The sequence below is a fragment of the Schistocerca gregaria genome, chromosome 7 (genome assembly GCF_023897955.1).
Source record: "Schistocerca gregaria isolate iqSchGreg1 chromosome 7, iqSchGreg1.2, whole genome shotgun sequence".
Classification (NCBI taxonomy): domain Eukaryota; kingdom Metazoa; phylum Arthropoda; class Insecta; order Orthoptera; family Acrididae; genus Schistocerca; species Schistocerca gregaria.
The window spans coordinates 482,682,288-482,707,781 of NC_064926.1; the positions used below are offsets into that span (position 1 = coordinate 482,682,288).

Genomic DNA, 25,494 nt, shown 5'->3' on the forward strand with positions numbered 1-25,494 from the left:
AACAATCTAAAAAATGGGTTACCAAGAGAGAATCTGCACCAAAAAAAGGAGAAGACCATTCCTTCAGCTGGAAAGATTATGGCGACTGTCTTTTGGGATTCGCAAGGGATATTCCTCATCGACTATCTGGAAAAGGGGAAAACTATTACAGGCACATGTTATTCATCGTTATTGGACATTCTGAAAACCAAGCTGCAGGAAAAACGCCGGCGATTGGACCACAAAAAAGTCGTCCTTTCATCACGACAATGCACCAGCACATACCTCAGCAGTTGTGGTCGCAAAATTAATGGAAATAGGATTCCAACTTGTTTCACATCCCCCCCCCCCCCTATTATCCAGACTTGGCTCACTCGGACTACTATTTGTTCCCCAATTTGAAGAAATGGCTGGCGGGACAAAGGTTTTATTCAAACGAAGAGGTGATTGCAGCAACTAATAGCTATTTTGCAGACTTGGACAATTCCTATTATTCGGAAGGGATCAATAAATTGGAACAGTGTTGGACGAAGTGTATAAGTCTAAAAGGAGACTATATCGAAAAATATAAAAGGTTTACCCCAAACACGTAAGTAGTTTTCATTTTTGTACGGACTTTTCAAATGCCCCTCGTATTTAAGAAGTCTTCGAGCCACTCAGGTATCTGTGAACTTATTCCATATGGTCGTATCTTCGTTAACAGCGTGCAACGAGGTACCGTGTCAAATGCTTTCCGGAACTCTTGAAATATGGAATCTGCCTGTTGCCCTTCATCAATAGTCCGCAGTACATCATGGGAGAAAAGGGCAAGCTGAGTTTCACACTAGCGATGCTTTTTAAAGCCACGCAGAATCATGCGTATAATCTTCTCAGCCTCAAGAATGTTTATTATATTGAACTGAGATTATGTCCAAGAATTCTGCAGCAAACAGCCTTCCCATGAGATTCTGCGAAGCCCACTAAATATGCCGTTTTGAAGCAAACGAGTAGTACCTACAAGCACGTTAAGAAAGGGGTAAGGCTGGAAAGGTATTTTAAGTTAAAAAGTAGGCGGCAAGGTTATACAGTGAATTATATTTATTTGTCCGACAGAATGGGGATTTCCGGGCAGCTGTGCTTACTGGCGAACGCCCTCGTCCTGCAGCGAGGGCTGCTGGCTGCTTCACCGAACGGCCAGACGCTGTGCGTCATCTGAGGCTCGCCTGGGACAAACACGCCGCAGCTACTGGAGGCACGAAAACAAGTTGGCGGCAGCTGGCGAACGTAAAAGAAAAATGAACACCCTGAAGCGGCGGTAGCGGACGAATGCAGCTTTATTCACAAATTATACACGTTGTTTACTTTATGCGGGATGGTGCACCTAACAGGGACGCACTAAATTTTCCGCAAACTTTGATGACACCGAAATGGACTTTACGCTAAATAATATCACGCAAGAGGGGAACTGTTTTGATGCAAGGTTAACACTCGAATTGTCTTTATTTATCGAGGCGCAAACGAAACTGAATACTTTAAAAACATCGCTTTGTACTTTTTACAAGCCTTTCGTAGTTCGTTAATACAGCCGTGATAGCGCATGCGTTAATGTTCACAGCAAAAACGGACCTGAGGATGTGAGGCTAAAAAGCCATTTCTTCCTAGACTTCGACCTGGCATTTATCTTATATTCCAGGGGTTTTAGCGAGTTTATTGCGTATTCGGACTGTATACCTGCCATACGTAATTTAATTTTTCCTACTTGTCACGAATAGTGGTGCTGGCGGTGAATATTAGGTTCATTTAAGTTTCTTCAATATCGGTAATCGCCAAGTTTCATCTTAGACTAATTTCTGCGGTAAATAAAATATCACTTCTGATCGTAAAAGTTTCTCTAGAGATCGATACATATATTTCTTCATTTTTTAACAATCAAACTGTAGATAGCTATTTTGGATTTAACCATAGAAGAATGATTTGAACTAAATACTTACCATTCTCTTTAGCAGACAGTCTCCCACCTCTCTCCATCTCACTGTTCAGACAAAATTTTGGAATAAGATTTCGATACATTTCGTAGTCTGACGTATAAATGATCCTGCCATCATGTCGGTATGCCAGCACCAGTATCTCTGCAAACATTTCTGATCGCTACTCTCATGACAAACGGTCATAACTATTCAGTTACAGCTCTTCTGCAACACATGAGTCGAATAAAATGTACAGTCGTGCACAAAACGAGCGAGACCCCTCGTCTTTTCGCTATACTGATCCGCACACCTTTTAAGTCTGCTACACAGCATAACAGGCAAGGCGACGAAGTGCTACCAACATACTATGCACAAACGTGAAATTGAAAAACTATCCGAACTTTGTCAGACTGTTTTCAATCATGTGTAAGACTATATTAATGCTGATTAGTGTGTTAAACACAACAATATAAGAATAAATGAAAGAAGAAACGCAAATTAGTATGAACTGTACTAATAAAAATGAATTTCAGCTTATCGAGATAACATAACTGTTTTACTAAGACAAAGTACCCCAGATCGTTACGAATTAGCAAAATATTACACGCATTCGGCCGTGAAACGGTCTGTGTCAACGTTCAGACCAGTCCTACTGGATTACCGTTGCTGACGTACCATGAAAGTGTGCAAATTTAGCAATGCGTGAAGATTCATAACGAAATTCAGTTAAAGATAATTCAGTGCCTCGAGAATGGATGTGTGTGATGTTCTTAAGTTAGGTAGGTTTAAGTAGTTCTAGGTCTAGGGGGCTGATGACGTAAGCAGTTTGGTCGCATAGCTCTTAGAGCCATTTTTTGACCTTTCGTGCGTTGACATAAAAGCTCACTTTTTTACACCACCAAAGGTCCGTACACCGTAGGAAGTGCGATTCATTTCCGCTTGTTATGTCTACCCGTAGTCCAGGTAAACGGGTTGTAAGGGTTGGGTAATCACATAGACGGTCAAGAAAGTGAGACTAGTAGGGTTCCATTTTTACCGGCTTAGGTGACGAAATGCTAACAACGAAAATAGCTACCACAGTTACTGAAGAACAGAGCCGCATAAATAATTGGCTGGCTCTGAGCACTATGGGACTTAACATCTGAGGTCACCAGTCCCCTAGAACTTAGAGCTACTTAAACCTAACTAACCTAAGGACATCACACACATCCATGCCCGTGGCAGGATTCGAACCTGCGACCGTAGCGGTCACGCGGTTCCGGACTGAAGCGCCTAGAACCGCTCGGCCACACAAGCCGGCCGCATAAATAATTCCCCATGCTCTTTATTCGAAATGTTCTAGTTGCAGCCGATACATCAGCATATTAATCGTTGCTACGCTTTCGATCCCAATCACGTTTACAGGAATGCAAATAACATCCATTTGCCTTGACACGTGGTAATTCAGATCGCAGTATTAATGCCACCGCGTTTTAGAAACGCGAGTATTCCCGTTGCTAGCTAGCTTAAGAAAGACTTCGGCTAATGAACGCTTTCTGGCTGTGGCGAATCTAATGGAGAATTCGAATCATTGTAGAATACGTTTGGCAGATATGTAGCCGTTTGTTTCCTGGTTGTGGTGCAGAATTATCCTACTAAATTTACTCGCTAATAACAATATTTTGTTATTTCGATAAACATCCCGAATGAGTGTCACATAAGCGGTGACATAAAGGTAGAAGACTCAGGTTTTTGAGTCCAGAAAGCTCAATGCAACAGAAACTGCAGATCATTTTGCCATTTTCATTGCGAAATTACCGGAATATTCATGTCTGGGGTAATAATAGATGGCTGTTTGCCTGCGTTGTCTGCTAGGGTGTTTGCTACTCCAAGGGAGGTCTGGTTTGTTTTCGGTTCTAATCTCGATGGAGGCAGATAGACTATCAGTAAAGCAATTTTAAGAAATTCTCGCGCGCCCCTCAAAAATGGCTCAAATGGCTGTGAGCACTATGGGACTTAACATCTATGGTCATCAGTCCCCTAGAACTTAGAACTACTTAAACCTAACTAACCTAAGGACATCACACAACACCCAGCAATCACGAGGCAGAGAAAATCCCTGACCCCGCCGGGAATCGAACCCGGGATCCCGGGCGTGGGCAGCGAGAACGCTACCGCACGACCACGAGATGCGGGCTCGCGCCCCCAATACGTTGTATTACTGTAAGGCGCCCTCTGGATGGCAATATGAAACTCTTATAGAATTTCATACTTGTTACTTCCTACTCTTTCTGCTTCTGTCAATAATGGAATTGACTTAAGTGTGGCACTGAATGATCTTTAACTGAATTTCGTTATGAATCTTCACGCGTTGCTAAATTTCCACACTTTCATTGTAGGTCAGCAATGGTAATCCAGTATGACTAGTCTGAACGTTGACACAGACCGTTTCGCGGCCGAATGTGCATAATATTTTGCTAATTGGTAACGATCTGGGGTACTTTGTCTTACTAAAATAGTTATGTTATCTCGATAAGCTGAAATTCATTTTTATTAGTACAGTTCATACTAATTTGCGTTTCTTCTTTCATTTATTCTTATATTGTTGTGTTTAAACACTAATCAGCATCAATGTAGTCTTACACATGATTGAAAACAGTGTGATAAAATTCGGGTAGTTTGTCAATTTCACGCCTGTGCACAGTATGTTGGTAGCACTTCGTCGCCTTGCCTGTTATGCTGTGTTGCAGACTTAAAAGGTGTGCGGATCAGCATAACGAAAAGGCGAGGGGTCTCGCTCGTTTTGTCGATGACTGTACCTATTTGATCATGACGAATTCAAATATTCACCAACAAAAGGGAGCTCCCACGGACAGAGGTGAAGATTTTCTCGATTTCAGGCACAACAGCTGCTTCTAGAACGCCACTAATAGCCACATCTCATGTCTCAATTTCATACAAATTACTCTGCTTACTGACAAGTATTTTCTATGATACTTATTTCTTGAGATAGCTTGATGTCTCATATTAACTAGAAAGCCATGTAAACACTTATCGAACAAAATTCTATCGAATTATTTTTGCGTTTGTAGAAATTGTACATCTATACTAAAGCGGCTTTTCAGAAGGATTTTCGAAATTTGTTTCACTCATGAAAATTTCGATGAAAAAGTGCTTGCAATGCTTAAAGAAAAGAGGTGTTACGAATACGTTAGAACGTCGTGAAGCTAGATACGATATGTTTTATCGTAATGTTGCTGAAAAATGGGCCTCAAAGGTGTGTAGCCCTGAAATTTCATTTCTGGAACAGCTCACTTATTTAATAATGTTGAGGTACGTTACGAAATAAATGCTTACGTCTTAGCATTGTCTATTTGGTCATTGTTCCGAGACCAATTGAATCCACACCGCGACGCCAAACAAGCACAATTATTCTGCGACAAAGCGCACATCTTTTCTCAACTAACGAGTATCGTAGAGTTCAGTAAGAAGACGTTGAGTAAGAATTAACCATAAGATGATGAGTATAGCACTCGTCGAAACGTCGTGACTTTTCACCTTGCAACCTTGAAGGAAACCAGGGAACGTTTCATGTCGGGAAAGTCTACGTTCACGTAGATGCATTGTATGTCTCCAGTTCGTATCAAATCTATCTTAAGCTTGCACACATCCAAGGGAATCTACTAGGGGCATAGAGGCACGTTCATTAAAATATTCAGTGTCACAATAGGTACTCCACAATAGGTACTATACATCCAAGGGAATCTACTAGGGGCATAGAGGCACGTTCATGAAAATATTCAATGCCACAATAGGTAATGAAGCCATAAACAAGTGTTTAAGCGACGTACGCTCTCCCTGAGACAGATCCACCGCAACACTCTCTGTAATCCGCTAATCATTCACCACGAACACTTTTTTAAAATTATTGGGCTTTGGTTTATATCCTATGGAGACATCATATTATTATATGAGTGGTACATGTGATGATTAAAAACTCTATAGGAATATACCGAACACAAACTGCGTGGTAACATATCTCAACAGCACATCATGGTAGCCGATAAGTACAGTTGTTTTAGTATGTTCTGGTAGGTTGTTGAAGAACAGTATTATTGGGAATGGCAAAGGACATTATGCCAAGTTTCTTTTTTTTTCAACAGGAGTTGGCAGGCCGCTCTAGCATGAACACCAGGTATTATTATTACAACAATCTTCTGTGTTAGGAAAATACGGTTCTTGAAAGTGGAGTACCCCGAAATCTCATTTCGTACCTCATCAGTGAATGCAAAGATGCAGAGTAATCTATTTTATTCATTTTTGAATCATCTGTAGCAGTAATCGAGCCAACGGCCTCACTGCAAAGGTAGCACCGGTTCCCGTCAGATCACCGTGTTAAGCGCTGTCGGCCTTGGATGGGTCTGCTGAGCGCTGTTGACAAGCGGGGTGCACTCAGTCTCTTGTCAGGCCAACTGAGGAGCTACTTGACTGAGAAGTCTCGTAAACTGACATACGGCCGGGAGAGCGGTGTGCTCACCACATGACACTCCGGTGAGGCGTGGGCTGAGGATGACACGGCGGCCGGTCACTGTTGCTGGGCCTTCAAGGCCTGTTTGGACGGTGTGCTTATACAGAAGTAATCATACGCACTGCAAACTGAACTAAGGCACTCCATTAATTTTAGTCAGTGGGTCTTCCAATTAAAGTTTGTAATCTATCTGTAGTCCTAAAAACGTAACACAGTCTACTTATTGTACGTCGTTATTTCAGAAACCTACTTTTTTACCTTGTCATGTTTTATCATAAGTACTGAACTGTATGTACTGAATTTTGTCAAAATGAAATGATAATCCCTTTACCTTAAGCCATCTGTTGATGCTTTGGAACATTTCATACACTGCTTTTTCAGTAATGGGACTGATCCTAATTTTTATTCCTATAGTTGAATCATCTGGAAATAGGACGAAATTTGCATCTTCTGAAACTGCACGCTTCTTTACGTATAAAAGAAACAAAAGAGGATTGAAAATAGAACCTTGTGGTGCATCGTGCCTGGTTGCTACAATTTCTGAGTGTCTATTGTTATGTGACTACTATGAAACCGATTAATTTTGTATTCTGTAATTCAGATGGGATAAAACGTTGAACCTGCTCCCTACTGTTGAACATAACTTTAACTATTGCATGTTTACATTGTTAATACAATAAAAGCCTTAGCCAAGTCGCAATATATTCCCAACGATCCTGATTTCTCATGTATTGATTCTCATATATATCACATGTCAAAGTAAACGTATTGAGGGAAGAAAGGTAAGAATAATAGTGTAAATACAGTATTTAGTTCTGAAGCCATATTGCTACATAATTTTCTGATCACACCATTGAGCAATATGTAGACACGAGTACGAAACTGTCGTTAACCAGTCCATATGACTGTACAGAAGCTTTGGCATAAACTCGTTTGTACGTGCAGGTTACCATGCCTTAAAAGGTCTATGATGATTGTATATATGGTTTTATTTTCTGATGTAAAGATTGTGGTGATACGAGTAGGGAATTCTTTTTTTTACCTTGTTTAGTATTCTGAACAAAATCTAATGGCCCAGAGTGGCGAAACTGCACATTATATCGTCAACTTGCAGCTGTTTCAATGCACTAAATAAGCTGCATTAAGGTGGTTGTTTGCCCAGGTTACGGTAATTCCGCTTGCTGTCGTTTCGTGTATGGTGAACATGCGTTTATTCCGACAGTAACAACGAGCCTGGAAATGGATTCTTCTCTTTTATGTTCCTCTTTATTTATTGGGGGAATGCTAATCGCAACTGGGAAAGCTCTTCCGTAGCTCTTACGCAATATGCGTCTTTTTTGGACGAAACCACGTGTCAAAGTGCAGAATTCGGTGAAAACTCACTCGGGGCAAAGCTACCCGCGTCTGCTTACTTATGGTCTGAAGACAGTGAGCTCTGTAGCTTTCAGCCGAGCACCTCCTCATGGAGAAGAAACAAAAACACTAATGTTTGACGATTGCACTGCAATTTTTTCAGGGATGGTAAATGACTCGGAGAATCAGTTGGCCGGAATGAATGTCTTGAAAAGAGGTTTTACAGGGGTAATGGAGTGTAGTAGAATGAAATCTGGCCATGCTGAGACAATTCGATTAGGAAATGACACAATAGAAGTGGTAGACGAATAAAAGTAGTACAAGTAAGTCAGCCCGAACAGACCATGAAGGCCCAATGGTATAGACCGGCCGCCGTTTCATTCTCAGCCCACTGGCGTCACTGGATGCACATATGGAGGGTCATGTGGTCAGTACACCACTCTCCCGATCGTATGTCAGTTTACGGGCTCGGAATCGCTACTTTTCAATCAAGCAGCTCCTCAGTTTGCCTCATAAGGGCTGAATGCACCCCACTTGCCAACAGCGCTCGGCGGACCGCATGGTCACCCATCCAAGTGCTAGCCCAGCCCGACAGCGCTTAACTTCGGTGATCTGACGGGAACCGGTGTGACCACTACGACAAAGCCGTTGGCGCAGGAAAGTAGTAGTAGAAAAAAAATACGAACTTTTGTAACCTGACGCTACAGAATAATGCTAAAGATTAGATGGATAGATTAGGTAACTAATGAAGATGTTTTGCGTCTAAGAAAAGAAGATCCGGTCACAATTTGAAAGATAGAAGAGATAATTTGACAGGGTACATTCTGAGAATTCAAGGATAAGTTAATTTGCCAAAAAAGGGGTGGTGACTTTAGAAGGGGGCTAGGGCTTGAGTACAGTACACAGGTTCAGACAGATGCAGGTTGCTGCAGTTAATGCAGAAATAAAGGGACTAGCTCGAAAAACTGGATAAAACTAGTCTTCGGACTGAAAATCACACCACCACCTCCACATGCGACCTTCTTGGTTCTCCTAGAGGTTTCTTTTTTCAGGAACGATCCAGAAGTTCAACAATTTGTAACGCACGTTTTACTGCAAGTTTCAACCGACTTGACCATGATGTCACAACTGTAAGAAAAGGTGAATACTACTTCTGTGCGGTTTCCGAGATATCATTCTTTACGTAATTTTGTTTCAAAACAAAAACCTGGTTGCTCGTTTCATGATTATACGATGAAGCTGGTTCAAATGGCTCTGAGCACTATGCGACTTAACTTCTTAGGTCATCATGTAAGGTGTCAGGCAAATCTAACACCTTCCATGAGAACCCTGACATGATAAGCAAATCCAGTAGTATGTATCATAGCTCCGAATAAATCGTGACATTAAATTAACCAAAGTAATACGAGTAACACAAGTGAGCAAATGGAGTACCACAGACTAACACAAGAATGCCTAAATGCGTGTCATACCTTCCCATCATGAGACAGACGCAGTTGCGAGGGGAGAAACGAGAACAGAAGCCGAGAGCAGACCCGTGTTAAGCTAGAAGGACCTACGATAAGGGACGGACTGGACACCCACGTCGCCAGTTAACCACTAGGACAACGCCAGCCGCAAGTTTTAGCGTGAGACTTTTTCGCGTCTTTGTTACGTCAAGGACCCCCCCCCCCCCCCAGCCCATATTAAAAGCTAGAGCCCTCCAGAAAAACAGTATAGATCTTACGATAACACAAAAAGGGCCACACCACCCGCAAGTTTTAGCGTGAGACTTTTTCGCGTCTCTGTTACGTTAGGACCACCCCCCCCCCCCCAGTCCATGTTAAAAGATAGAGCCCTCCAGAAGAACAGTATAGATCTTACGATAACGCCTAAAGGACCACACCAGCTGCAAGTTTTAGCGTGAGACTTTTTCTCGTCTCTGTTAAGTTGCAAACTTTGAAAACATTGCCCCACCACGAAAAGTATAACGTTTCTCATTGGATAGACAGAATTTTTGTAGGCGGAACTTAAGGTTAACATTGAGACCCTGATTGGTCAGATGAAAACACAGCCAGATAGTTTTTTTTAAACCAACTTCGGTAAATGGTAGTAAGGAGAAGTTAGGAGAGGTTAGTTCCAAGACGGCGAGCTGGATGGCTGCTGCGCCGGACGCCGCGCCCTGACGAACACCAACAAGGTAATGAACGCACGCGATGCCACATAACAGCGCATAAAGCTTCACTCAGAACTGCAGAAGTCTCATCTGTTACACCCCCTTTTTGCGTAATACTAGTGTGGATCGTAAATTAAAGCTCATGGTGTTCACATTTGCAACTTGAAGTAAAAATTTGAATCGCGATGATTTCTCTGTTATACAATTATTGAGAAGCCACATCAGCCACTGTAATTTACGACAAGTTAGATAAGTAATTAAAGATAATTGAGGGTCACTGTAGACCATTTTGATAGTTTTCTCTCTTGTGAAACTTAATTTAAACCTAGATTATAGATGTGATATGGCATAGGTCATCCTTCGATCCATTGTAGAACTCGGAAACCCACTCAGGGAATACTCGTTCACATTTTTGTTGAACGCAGTTTGTTTTTACCATCCTGTATTGAAACACTTCCTTTTATCAATAGTGCAATTTATAAACAATGTTTTGTGAGTAGAATAAATTTCCAGTAGTAAACTTAACTGCTTTTTCGACGTTATTTTACCAGCTAACTAAAAATAGGAATACCTTGAACCCCTTCCACTAAATTTAGTTAGTATTAAGATTCTTTTACAGGGAGTGCAGTGGAGTTGACGCTGAGATCATTAAGTATGTGGTTATATCATCGCTAGTCTCACTGAACTCTTCTGAATTCTACATGTCATGTGTGGTCTGGTGTCTCCTTACCAGCAACAGGTCCCAGGTTCAAACTAGTCAGTTCCCTAAAAAACACGCTCAGAGCGTCGTTGCGTGAAAGTGGTAGGGAGACACGATATAGAACAGACAGACACCACCATGAATGTTAGAATCAGTCACCTAGAACTTAGAACTAATTAAACCTATCTAACCTAAGGACATCACACACATCCATGCCCGAGGCAGGATTCGAACCTGGGACCGTAGCGATCGCTCGGTTCCAGACTGTAGCACCTAGAACCACTCGGCCACTCCAGCCGGCCCCGATGAATCTGCCTGTAGCTCATGGAACGTCGTTCACAGTGCACATACGAGTACATATGTACTGCAATCATATCATACGAATACCTGGCCGTAAGAATTCTTTGTCAGAACACAGTGAAAATGCGGAGTATCTTCAACAGAGAGCGTTTAAAAAACACTTGTTTAGATTATACGGGGGTAATGAATGGGATGCAAATCAGGTCGTGAAACACTATGGCCAAGCAGCCTCGTGGCTTATCAGATGATTAATTAAACAAATTATTCTTATGCTTATTAAGTCGAGTCTAATTAACGGTTCATCAATGGTGTAATCAAAGAGGAGCAGAGGACGGTAGCTGCTCCGTTCCTTCCCTATCCCTCAGAAAAAAATTGTCTTTAAAAACGAAACTCACATATCATCCAGCCCCACAGTTACTAGTCCATAGCAGAATTTAACACCTTGTACAAATATTAGCTATTTGTTGTTCTAACGCATTAGCGTTCTGAAATAGGGAAAAAAGTCTATACCACTCTTTACGAGCCCTAATCTCGCGTAAATTATCCTAATTATCCCTATTGGAGATAAACAACGATGGGAGCGTAGTGGTTTTTTTTAAATTTTCGAGAGAATTACGTGCTCTTTCTTACAACCACTTCCATTTACGTTCCGTAAAAATTTCTTTTATGCTTACATAAGGGTTACGTTTTCTGATACGGCTCCAGCAGCTCGCTACTGAATCTGTTCGATGCCTACTCTCACGCTTACTTGATCTCCAAAAGCTCTAGGATTCGTCGCACTAGAATCTTACGTCCAATTTCATTTATATTTGCACTGAACTTCCCCAGAACACTTTCAACAAATCCAAGTCTTATTTATACCACAAGCATTTCGCTTTTGTTTCAGAGCATCTTCAGTGATCAGATTTTTGCTTCCTACTTTATTCTCAATGTTCGTCCACACATAGGTCGACGACCTATAGAACATTGCACTTTACTGACACTACATGTATTTTTGTCCCCATGCTGTGTAGACTCACACCCAGTGTACTTTATTGTACGACAAAATACACGAGATGTAAGTGCGGCCACACAACACGCAAAAGAAATATACCCAGTGTCAGTGGAGTTCATTGTTCTAAAAATCAATGACCTGAGTGTGGAAGAACATCTAAAAATGAAGTAGTAGGAAGCAAAAATTTGACCACTGAAGGGGCTCGGAAACAACAAAAATGCTTATGGCCTAAATAAAACGGTATGCAACCTGCATTATTTGTATAGCTCCGACTGCGGAAAAAGGAGGTATAAAAATCAACAAGACAACATGAAATTTTGTCTTCCATTCACCTTACCTAGAACTCATTTTATGTCCTCGTCTCATTTCAACTGGGTCCTTAGGATTACCCCTAAATACCTGTATGCCGAGACGTGCAGAAGATGTTCGGCACTAATTTTGTAACCGAATACAATACGGTTCTTTCTAAATTATAAACATTGTTTCGAAATTATCCACTTTTAAAGTATGCTGTCATTAATTATATCAAGCCATTTCTCGTGAAATATCAAAGCTATTTCGCCGTTCATTATTGTAATCCTTGCAACTGATAACAACAGATGACTCAGAGTTCTATAAGCTTCCCGTGTTACCAGTCAATGTCAAAAACTATTAAAACTTGTGTATTTGAAAGTTACTTAGCTGACAGAAAAAAATGCTGTGAAAAGGACAAATTGCTGCTCGCATAAAGATGACTCATTGAGTAGCAGTGCAAACCTCATACAAATTATATTCTCTCAGTTATGGGAATTCACATCCACCTACATTGAAGCGCCAAAGAAACAGGTATACGCATACGTATTCAAATACAGAGATATGTAAACAGGCAGAATGCGGCGCTATGGTCGGCAACGTCTATATAAGACAAGTGTCTGACACAGTTGGTAGATCGGTTACTGCTGCTACAATGGCAGGTTATCAAGATTTCAGTGAGTTTGAACGTGGTGTTATAGTCGGCGCACGAGCGATGGGACACACAATGGTCGAGGCAGCGGTGAAGTAGGGATTTTCCCGTACGACCATTTCAAGAGTGTACCGTGAATATCAGGAATCAGGTAAAACGTCGAATCTCCGATATCACTGTGGTGGAAAAAAAGATTATACAAGAACGAAACCAACGACGACTGAAGAGGATCTTTCAATGCGACAGAAAGACAACCAGTCCGCAAATTGCTGCAGATTTCAGTGCTGGGCCATCAGCAAGTGTCAGCGTGTGAAATATTTAACGAAACTTCATTGATATGGGCTTTCAGAGACGAAGGCCCACTCGTGTACCCTTGATGACTGCACGACACGAAGCCTTATGCCTCGCCTGGGTCCGTCAACACCGACAGTGGACTGTTGATGACTGGAAACATGCTGCCTGGTCAGACAAGACTCGTTTCAAATTGTATCGAGCGGATGGACATGTTCGGGTATGGAGACAACCACACGAATCCATGGTACCTGCATGTCAGGTGGAGGCTCTGTAATGCTGTGGGGCGTCTGCAGTTGGAGATATATTGGACCCCTGATACTGCTAGATACGACTCGTGACAGGTGACACGTGCGTAAGCATCCTGTCTGATCACCTGCATCAATGCATGTCCATTGTGCATTCAGACGGAATTGGGCAATTTCAGCAGGACAAACGTCCAGAATTGCTACAAAGTGCCTCTTCTGAGTTTAAACAGTTCCGCTGGCCAGCAAACTCCCCTGACATGAAAATGATTGAGCATATCTGGGATGCTTTGGAACATGCTGTTCAGAAGAGATCTCCACCCCCTAGTACTCTCACGGATTTATGGACAGCCCTGCAGGATACATGGAGTCAGTTCCCCCTAGCACTACTTCAGACATTAGTCGAGTCCATGCCACGTCGTGTTGCCGAACGTCTGCTTGCTCGCGGGGGCCCCGCACGATATTAGATGGGTATACCAGTATCTTTGGCTCTGCAGAGTCTTACGCAAACAATTATTGTTTTTTACAGTCCAAGCTTGTTTCGGCACATTTGCGGCATAATCAGTGACGCATGTTTAATTCCGGTTTTATTCCCATGAACATGAGGCTCTGGAGAGCTACCTTTATATTATTACATACACTCCTGGAAATGGAAAAAAGAACACATTGACACCGGTGTGTCAGACCCACCATACTTGCTCCGGACACTGCGAGAGGGCTGAACAAGCAATGATCACACGCACCGCAACAGCGGACACACCAGGAACCGCGGTGTTGGCCGTCGAATGGCGCTAGCTGCGCAGCATTTGTGCACCGCCGCCGTCAGTGTCAGCCAGTTTGCCGTGGCATACGGAGCTCCATCGCAGTCTTTAACACTGGTAGCATGCCGCGACAGCGTGGACGTGAACCGTATGTGCAGTTGACGGACTTTGAGCGAGGGCGTATAGTGGGCATGCGGGAGGCCGGGTGGACGTACCGCCGAATTGCTCAACACGTGGGGCGTGAGGTCTCCACAGTACATCGATGTTGTCGCCAGTGGTCGGCGGAAGGTGCACGTGCCCGTCGACCTGGGACCGGACCGAAGCGACGCACGGATGCACGCCAAGACCGTAGGATCCTACGCAGTGCCGTAGGGGACCGCACCGCCACTTCCCAGCAAATTAGGGACACTGTTGCTCCTGGGGTATCGGCGAGGACCATTCGCAACCGTCTCCATGAAGCTGGGCTACGGTCCCGCACACCGTTAGGCCGTCTTCCGCTCACGCCCCAACATCGTACAGCCCGCCTCCAGTGGTGTCGCGGCAGGCGTGAATGGAGGGACGAATGGAGACGTGTCGTCTTCAGCGATGAGAGTCGCTTCTGCCTTGGTGCCAATGATGGTCGTATGCGTGTTTGGCGCCGTGCAGGTGAGCGCCACAATCAGGACTGCATACGACCGAGGCACATAGGGCCAACACCCGGCATCATGGTGTGGGGAGCGATCTCCTACACTGGCCGTACACCTCTGGTGATCGTCGAGGGGACACTGAATAGTGCACGGTACATCCAAACCGTCATCGAGCCCATCGTTCTACCATTCCTAGACCGGCGAGGGAACTTGCTGTTCCAACAGGACAATGCACGTCCGCATGTATCCCGTGCCACCCAACGTGCTCTAGAAGGTGTAAGTCAACTACCGTGGCCAGCAAGATCTCCGGATCTGTCCCCCATTGAGCATGTTTGGGACTGGATGAAGCGTCGTCTCAGGCGGTCTGCACGTCCAGCACGAACGCTGGTCCAACTGAGGCGCCAGGTGGAAATGGCATGGCAAGCCGTTCCACAGGACTACATCCAGCATCTCTACGATCGTCTCCATGGGAGAATAGTAGCCTGCATTGCTGCGAAAGGTGGATATACACTGTACTAGTGCCGACATTGTGCATACTCTGTTGCCTGTGTCTATGTGCCTGTGGTTCTGTCAGTGTGATCATGTGATGTATCTGACCCCAGGAATGTGTCAATAAAGTTTCCCCTTCCTGGGACAATGAATTCACGCTGTTCTTATTTCAATTTCCAGGAGTGTAGTTTGCCACAGATATTTTCGTTGCATCTGTTTTCATCTGCGTTTTCATCTGTTACAGAAATACATATCGAAAAACTGTACATGCTAATGAACCACATTCAAAAGTCGACACTTCCGTCTTCATAAATTCGATGTATGTCTTCCTGTTCACTGCTTGGTCCTTGCTGGTAGTAACATGTTCGTGAAGTTCAGAGCGTTGTATGAAACGCAGAATGAACAGCATTTGTATTTGTTTAAGATTATTCCATCTGCGTGTTGCGAAAACGAATTTTCTGATGTCAGCCGAAACACACAAAAAAAACGCCTAGTGATTCTCAGGGGTGCAGATTTTGTCTTACCTGCTACGATGCCTTTCTAAAGGTCCACTTACTTTTTATATTTCTTCTCGTTGTATCAGTGACGTTGTTGAAACAGAAATTTCTAGAAATAATTAGGAGTTGTATTTATTACTGGACGGGAAAGTAATCTGCAAAAGGGGAAAACAGATGCAAAAAGATCGTCTTGCTTTTCTTTAGAAGAATAATCTAATTCTTCAGCGTCCAGACACAATGGGGGAAAATTAAAAAAAGTTGTAGAGGGAATCACAAAGGACTGGCAGGGAGAGGAAGGGGCATAAACTTCAATTAGAGCTCCGCCTGCCCCCAGCGCAGCGGCGGTATGCCCTTTGATGCACTCGCCTAGCTGCCCGGGCAATCGAGCATGCTGCTGCCCGCGTCTCTCACGGGACCATCCCAAGATTAAGCTCCTTAGCCGTACCTGTCCGGCAGGCGTCGACTTTCCTTTTAGACATGCTATATATTTGCCTGCGATACTATTGGAATATAATGTTTTATTTAAACTGCTGTTTGGAAAAAGTGAAACACCGAGTGCGATCACAACGAAATTTATTCCACCGACTACGGACGTGACACTAAATAAATGATTAGCGTTACAAACCTGTACAAACACTATGTGGAAATTCAGTACGGAATATTGCCACCATGTACCAGAACCAAAGCCGCCACAAGTCGTGGCATGGAATCTAAGAGCGCCTGAATTCACTGCTGGGGAACATTCTGACAAGGAGTTTGTAGGCGCATTCGGAACGACGTGGGTTCAAACCTGCATCCGGTCATCCTGATTTAGGATTTCTGTGAGTTCCCTACATCGCTTCAGGCAAAGTGAAAGTCACGGCCGGCTTCCTTGCCCATCCTTCCCTAATCCGATGGGAACGATAACCTAACTGTTTGGTCCTATCCCCCAGATCAACCACATAACCAGCAGTTTGTAGGCGGGTTCACAAAACATCAAATGTGGGTGCAGGAGGACTTGAATGAGCAAATTGCCAACCTACCATACACTACTGGCCATCTAAATTGCCACACCAAGAAGAAATGCAGATGATAAACGGGTATTCATGGGACAAATATATTATACTAGAACTGACATGTGATTACATTTTCACGCAATTGGGGTGCATAGATCGTTAGAAATCAGTACCCAGAACAACCACCTCTGGCCGTAGTAACGTCCTTGATGCGCCTGGGCATTGAGTCAAACAGAGCTTGGATGGCGTGTACAGGTACAGCTGCCCATGCAGCTTCAGCACGATACCACAGATGATCAAGAGTAGTGTCTGGCGCATTGTGACGAGCCAGTTGTTCGGCCACGTTTTCAATTGGTCAGAGATCTGGAGAATGTGCTGGCCAGGGCAGCAGTCAAACATTTTCTGTATCCAGAAAGGCCCGTACAGGACTTGCAACATGCGGTCGTGCATTATCCTGTTGAAATGTAGGGTTTCGCAGGGGTCGAATGAAGAGTAGAGCCACGGGTCGGAACACATCTGAAATGTGACGTCCACTGATCATAGTGTCGTCAGTGCGAACAAGAGGAGACCGAGACGTGTAACCAATGGTACCCCATACCATCACGCCGAGTGAAGTGCCAGTATGGCGCTGACGAATACACGCTTCCAATGTGCGTTCACCGCGATGTCGCCAAACACGGATGCTGTAAACGGAACCTGGATTCATCCGAAAAAATGACGTTTTGCCATTGGTGCACCCAGGTTGGTCGTTGAGTACACCATCGCAGGCACTCCTGTCTGTGATGCAGCGTCAAGGGTAACCGCAGCCATGGTCTCCGAGCTGGTAGTCCATGCTGCTGCAAACGTCGTCGAACTGTTCGTGCAGATGGTTGTTGTCTTGCAAACGTTCCCACCTGTTGACTCAGGGATCGAGACGTGGCTGCACGATCCATGACAGCCATGCTGAAAAGATGCCTCTCATCTCGATTGCTAGTGATACGAGGCCATTGGGATCCAGCACGGCGATCCGTATTACCCTCCTGAACCCACCGATTCCATATTCTGCTTACAGTCATTGGACCTCGACCAACGCGAGCAGCAATGTCGCGATACGATAAACCGCAATCGCGACAGGCTGCAATCCAACCTTTATCAAAGTCGGAAACGTGACGGTACGCATTTCTCCCCCTTACACGAGGAATCACAACAACATTTCACCAGGCAACGCCGGTCAACTGCTGTTTGTGTATGAGATATCGGTTGGGAACTTTCCTCATGTCAGCGCGTTTTCGGTGTCGCCACCGGCGCCAGCCTTGTGTGAATGCTCTGAAAAGCTAATCATTTGCATACCAGAGCAGCTTCTTCCTGTCGGTTAAATTTCGCGTCTGTAGCACGTCATCTTTGTGGTGTAAAAATTTTAATGGCCAGTAGTGTATTAGAGACATGTTCGATGGGTGACACGTTAGGCGAAGGGGCAGACGAGGGAAGCAGTGGGACTCGGCGTTCCTCGCAAAAGGCTTGCCCATTCCTCACTAATTCTGTCGGGTTTTGTCCTCCTGAAGTATGGCATGTGGAACGGCCTGTATGATGGGCAGTGCCTCGGGCTGTGAAATATCACTAATGTTGCGGTATCTGTTTAGATTGCCATGGAAACGTAGGAGGCCAGATCGCTTGTTACAAGTATTAGCACCCCAAACAGTAACACTTGCCGTTTGTCCGGTATGCCGCTCAACAATACAGTCTGCCCGGCTGCGTTCACCATGGCGGCGTCGAAGACGTATGCGACCATTACTGGAGGAAAGCTGCAGCGGGACTCGTCCGAAAAACTACATTTTGCCACTCAGCATGCCAGTGTTAGCCATTATGCGCCCATTGCAGTCTGCGGGTTTGGTGGGTTCTGGTCACTGGAGGGCGACGCAATGGCGTGCGTACCACCAGCCCAGCCCACGGAAGACAGCGTCTAAACGTCGACGCAGACTTGACCACACCCATTGCACTGCTTCAACGTCGTGCCAGCACTGTGGCCGAGGCTGTTCCGTTACGGCCAAGCGGATGAGATGGCGGTCATTTCTCGCTATGGTCAACTTGTGTCATCCAGTACCCGATCGAGTCTGAGTACGGTCCTCTCCTTTCCACACGCGCCTCACAGATGAAGCATCGTGCCCTGTACGAGCCGCGATATCACAGAACGACAGACCCTGAGACCAATTGTTCTACCCCTGTTCGAAAGCACACACATTGCCCTGTGATGTCGGCAAGGCATAGTGGCATTTCGTACGAAGGCTTCGCACCGACTGAGCATTGCGAAACACTGTCCTGTCCGGTCACACAAAAGAGGGCGCCACCTCTGTCCCGTTTACATCATTTGTCACAGTTCCTCTGTTCTACACGTCTTCTTATCGTGACGTCTTCCAGACCACTGCTTCCAAGTGCTTCACTTTTACAGATGGTTGTGTATTTAGCTATTTTTTCTTTTGCCTGACCTGGCCTGATTAGGTTCTTTAGGCCTTAGCGACATCCCTTTTCGCAACGGTCATTTTCGATAGAATTTTCAGTTCCTACTGTGCGGACGAATGTATTCATATGGTACACTGCGTGCAGTAAGTGCCAGGTGAATTCTGCTTGCGGCAGTAGGAATTGGCCAGTGAAAGGAATGCGTACTTCCTGTGAGGGTACCAATATCGATCCCCCACTAATAATCAATAACAACCACCTAGCGACTGTTGTACTTTAGCTTTCTAGAAGGTTCCAGATGGGACAGATTCATGCGAACAATCGGGCGTTTTACTATTATAAGTCATCTTACTTCAGGTATCTCACGCGAACGCGGCGCGGTGGGGGAAAGTGCGAATATTCAAGCGATCCAACGCTAAGCGATGTAATTACCCTGTCCCACGTGGGAAGCACAGCAACGTTAGAAGGACTGCCAGCGAAGCGATGGCAAAAATGCCAAGAAATTCTTACCATCCAGTTTTAAGAAAACTATTAGGTGAAAAAATTTGATTCCTTCACATCTAACACCTGATACCTTCATTGGATAAGGGATTGAATTTCTTTTCGTTATTCGTCATCCATCAAATCTGAAAATCATAGCAAGGAAAATTTTAAGACTCTTAGAGAAAAAAGCGCATTGTGTCGACTTTGCGTATGGTTTATTTTAGGTCATACATTTCTGCATATGAAAGGCAGCTAACATATCGGAATGGTGTTTTAAGTTGAGAGCAGAACGATATTCATCTCCAGTATCGACGTATCGGTTCGGATGTAGAGGGTCGTGCACGGTGTGCGCAGTTCTGTCCATGCGCAGCATGTAGTGAGGTCTTAGCAGACGTCTCACTTCATAAACGGTTTAAGATATCGAAACGAAGTTTTTTGCAAATGATAGCACACAAAGAGGTATGTATTTTGCTCCATAATTAATACTTGAAACCTTTTCATCTATCGAGGTAAGGATGTCACTGCAGTTCTTTTCGATGAAACAACTTTTGTTTCTTTTAACAGCATCTGACATATCGTCAAAGAAGTATATTATGGCACTGTGCACGTAAATACTTGAAACTTGTTTGTTTCTCCGTCACAAAATGTAATCTCAAAATAACTACATGTTTTAATTATTTCAGTTTGAATGAATACCTTTTGTTTATTTGCCACATATGAAATAAAATGGTCGTAACTGCTGAACGGTTTGCTCCAGGAGCCTCAAATTGCACGTTTGGCCGCGGAGCATGACGGGAATTGTATGGTTCGGTTCACCAACGAAGACTACTTTCATTTGGATGGGTACTTCAATAAGCAAAATCGGCACATTTTGGGAACTGAGAACGCGCTTTTCGCGATCGAGAAGTCTATTCACGCTCAATGAGCCACTGTGTGGTGTGCAATGTCAAGTCAATGAATAATCGGTGCAATATTCCTTGATGGGACTGTGACTACCGGGCGGTACTTGATGGTTTTCTAAGATGTTCTTATCCCCATAAAGTGACCCCGATTTCGACAAGATGTGGTTCTTGCAAGACGGAGCAGAAGCAGAAGAGTGTTTGATGTCCTAGAGTAGCACTTCGGAACCGCATTCTGGCACTGGGGTTCCCAGAGGCCACTGGCATGGTGCTCGATTGGTCGTCATATTCTTCGGATCTGAACACACGCGACTCCTTTTTGGGGCTAAATTAAAGACCCGGTGTACAGTAATAACCCCAAAATCATTACTGAGCTGAAAACAGTCTTTCAGAAGGTCATCGACAGCATCGATGTTACGCCACGTCAGCGGGTCATGCAGAATTTCGCTATTCGTCTGCGCCATATCATCACCAATGACGGCAGGCATATCGAACACGTTATGACGTAAATCTGAATATCTGTAGTGACGTTTACATGTCAAATAAAGGGTGTACACTCAGTAGTATCTAACTAATTAACGTTATTTTTAATATAGCCCAATAATTGTCACCCTGTGTGTAATGTAGATGTGCACAAAGTTCGTGAACAGCACTGATTGCAATTTGAGACGGTGTAACTTGAAACACAAACCGCAAATGGTGTTCACTTTGCACGGAAATTTCAAACCAACTGACCCCGGCCGCTTCGCAGCGTCGCGCGTCGCTCGATGCCCAGCGTGTATACGCCCACGTAGGTCATTTCAGCCACTGTGTGATATTTCCGTTCGGTCGCCGCACCGCCTGTGTTCACGACAGATCGCTTACGCAGGACGGCGCCTCACAGAACGCGCGCTCGTGCGACGCGCTGGACAGGCACTTCTATCAGTGAGTTACGAGTGGCCGAAAGTGAGGGTAGAAGTGTGGCCCAGAGGAGGAAAAAGTTAATATCACTGAGGAAATATTAGCTCGACTGAAATTATGAGAGCCGGTCGTTGTGGCCGACCGCTTCTAGGCGCTTCAGTCCGGAACCGCGCTGCTGCTACGGTCGCAGGTTCGAATCCTGCCTCGGGCATGGATGTGTGTGATGTCTTTAGCTTAGTTAGGTTTAAGTAGTTCTAAGTTCTAGGGGACTGATGACCTTAGATGTTAAGTCCCATGGTACTCAGAGCCATTTTGAAATTATGAGAGCTATCGCTAATACTGGTTGTATTTGTGTATGCGTGGAAGTAGTTTTATAAATATATAAGTGAAGCATAGAAAAGTTGTAAGTACTACATGATCGTGAAGTAACACGTGAGTGACAGCCATTCATGCCGTATGGCAGTCTGAATACAGTAAAGATGACCGTCGACATCATTGGATATCGGAAGGAACTTATCGAGGAAACTAGAGAGACAGTTAAATCTTTCTGTATGTAAATTACCTGGTGAATCTTTTCGTTGTTGCTAGAGAGAAAGAGCGACGTGAGACTGTGTGAGATGGACTGGGAGCTATATATTTGTTTCAAGGATAAACAAGCTGTGTTAAAATTGAGTGACTCCTATCATTCCCGTACTGTCGTTAAACATAGATCCCTATGTACTGTAAAATATCCTTTGTGTAGTAGTAAAGCGGAGATGAAAACGATAAAGCTAATCAAATCTGCTCAGAGTATGCAGCACATAAGTAATGGTTTGCTTTCTAAAGGACACATCACAAAAGTACTGGCGTGATGTACTAATATGTATGTTATTGGTTAAGGTCCGTCTTCAGCAAAACACAATTTTATTTTTCAACCCAAACATGTTTCACTGCAGTTGCTGCATCTTCACAGGGCCTTTATTTTTCATTGTTCTATACTGTTTGTATAAATGTAACTATTAGTTTTTAAATCGTAATTACAGATATTTGGAAAACACACAAATTATGAGTTCATAGCTTTTCACCACATGGTGTGGTTTTTCTGATGTGTTGTGTTTTTACAGTGACTGTTTTGCTCCACAGTTTGTCATTGTCAACTACTTATACCTTAAAGTAGATGTATTGTTTAAGCCAAAAATTACGATTTGAAAAATTGTTTTTTCTATGCCTGAAATTATTTAATTTTCTGTGTGTGTGTGTGTGTGTGTGTGTGTGTGTGTGTGTGTGTGTGTGTGTGTGTGTGTGTGTGTGTGTATGCATGTATATTTATGTAATGTTTCACTCACATTTTCTTTTCCTTCATCCTCATCACTCTCAAACACTACATATTGAGTTGCCACTGTCACTGTTTCAATGTTTACCAGCTGTAAAAACAAATATGGCGGGCAATGGAAGAGTTGAAGGTGTAAAAACAAGATGGCCGACAGTGGAACAGTTGACGGTGGTCCTGGCGGTTGTACTGAATCTTTCACTTTCAGAGGTGTATCTGAATTTGTGTGTGTGTGTGTGTGGGAGGTGGGGGTTTGGGGGGGGGGGGTTTAAGCTTTATTGGTTGGTCTTGACCAACCTATAAAGTTCTCACCTCCCCCCCCCCCCCCCCCAATGCCACCCCCCTCACACACACAAAGTAAACAAAAATCATAGATGCCTCTGAAAGATTCAGAACAACCGCCAGGAACACCTTCAACTGTTCCACTGACAGCCATCTTCTTTTTACACCTTCAACTGTTCCACGGCCCACTATGTTTGTTTTACAGCTGGTAAACAGTGAAACAGTAACAATGGCAATTAAATATGTAGTGTTTGAGAGTGATGAGGATGAAGAAATACAAAATGTAAGTGAAACAGTAAGTAAATAGTCCGCCCCCGATCGCTGAGTGGTCAGCGCGACAGAATGTCAATTCTAAGGGCTTGGGTTCGATTACCGGCTGGGTCGGAGATTTTCTCCGCTCAGGGACTGGGTGTTGTGTTGTCCTAATCGTCATCACTTCATCCCCATCGACGCGCAAGCCACCCAAGTGGCGTCAAAACGAAAGACTTGCACCCGGCGAACGGTCTAACTGACGAGGCCCTAGTGACACGACATTGTTGTATTACGTAAATCCACACACACACACACACACACACACACACACACACACACACACACACACACACACACACAGAATTGAATAATTTCAGGCATGGAAATAACAATTTATCAAATCGTAATTTTTGGCTTAACCAAGTTATCTACTTTAAGGTATAAGTGGTTGCCAATGACAAACTGTGGAGCAAAACAGTCACTGTAGAAACACAACACATCAGAAAAATCACACCATGTGGTAAAAAGGTATGACTTCATAATTTGTGCTTTTTTCAAATATCTGTAATTACGATTTAAAAACTAATAGTTACATTTATACAAACAGTATAGAACAATGAAAAATAAAAGCCCACTGAAGACGCTGCAACTGCAGTGAAACATGTTTGGACTGCAAAACAAAATTATGTTTTGCTAAAGGCGCACCCTATCCAAAAAGATATCTATTGTTAAAGCAAACTCGGAAAAAAGATCTTCAACCCCAAGATGATTAATGACGTACTAAATTTGAATATAAGCATCAAACGTTAGCCGGCAGGTGTGGTCGTGCGGTTCTAGGCTCTTCAGTCTGGAACCGGGCGACCGCTACGGTCGCAGGTTCGAATCCTGCCTAGGGCATGGATGTGTGTGCTGTCCTTAGGTTAGTTAGTTTTAAGTAGTTCTAAGTTCTAGGGGACTGATGACCAGAGATGTTAAGTCCCATAGTGCTCAGAAACATTTGAACCATCAAACATTAGTTACTCTGTAAATTGCTGGTTTGAATCTGGAAAATAAGATAACTGCCACTTACTGTTTGATGAGTGTTATCAGAGCGTGGGTGTCGCTGCACGTACCATTTGTTCGATAAGCGAACTGACTGTGAAAAAAATCCCGGTTTAGTTTCCATCTTGAGTTGTGGTAACAGCGTTTATTCAGACTGTGTATTAAAAAAAATGATGAAGGTCGTATTTGAAATGAAATCCTTAAACAGGAAGACGCGATACGTGATCGGTATGATGATGACTCTAAGCACTATGGGACTTAACATCTGAGGTCATCAGTCCCCTAGACTTAGAACTACTTAAACCTTACTAATCTAAAGACGATCGGTCTGATGACTTTCGAGCAATATACGTAACCTTCCTGAAAGATACTTTCTAGAATTGAATAAATACAACTTAAAGACATATGTGAGAAGTCTATATGAGACTACACTGATCGCAGACATTTTTTACTCGCAATTAATCATTATTCAGAATAAATCAGATTACAAGATTGGTACACACACCACCATCCGTCTCATCAGAAGGAATGAAACCAAGTTAAACGGGTGGGAGCTTCTTTCGTAAGCTATCTCTCTTCTCATTTATTTACCAACTGATGGTAGCGTCTCTCTAGATATCGATACAGTTATCAAAAGAAAATTGTTTAATAATACAAATCACCTTTGTCTTTACATAGTTGACAGAATATGAATACACTTCACTATGATGGCAAGAGTGTAATTAAAAGGAAAGTACCACATTTTTTTCATATGCTTTAACACGTAGGAAGCAGTGCTTAGTTCGGTTTAGGCATAAGGTACAATTATAGAGGGGCCTACGTATCTGATGTAAACCCCACCTCTTTTACTCTTCAGATTGCCGCTAAGAAATTATGTGAAGTGTTTTTAATGAAATAAATATAAGTATATATATGGGAGGGAGGAGGGGGGGGGGGTGACATGCCCTAGAGGCTGATTCTCTCATCTTCGTGGAGCTGCTTGGGGCCCACGAAATCGAAGAGTCGGCTGACACTTTCTAGCAGAAGCAGGCGACAATGCTTACACCCTCTGGGAGTGACGTTTCGAAGCGCATTTCTCGTCAGTCAGTCACCTCTAGTAATCAACTAAGTTATT

General features: G+C 43.8%; 1 protein-coding gene and 1 pseudogene across 3 annotated transcripts in view; both read right to left on the reverse strand.

Annotated features, from left to right (window-relative positions):
- The window catches only part of LOC126282166 (eye-specific diacylglycerol kinase), a 1,350,273-nt gene that overhangs the window by 735,640 nt on the left and 589,139 nt on the right, over nt 1-25,494 (reverse strand). The window lies entirely within an intron of this gene.
- On the reverse strand, nt 8,321-8,438 carry LOC126282562 (5S ribosomal RNA; annotated as a pseudogene).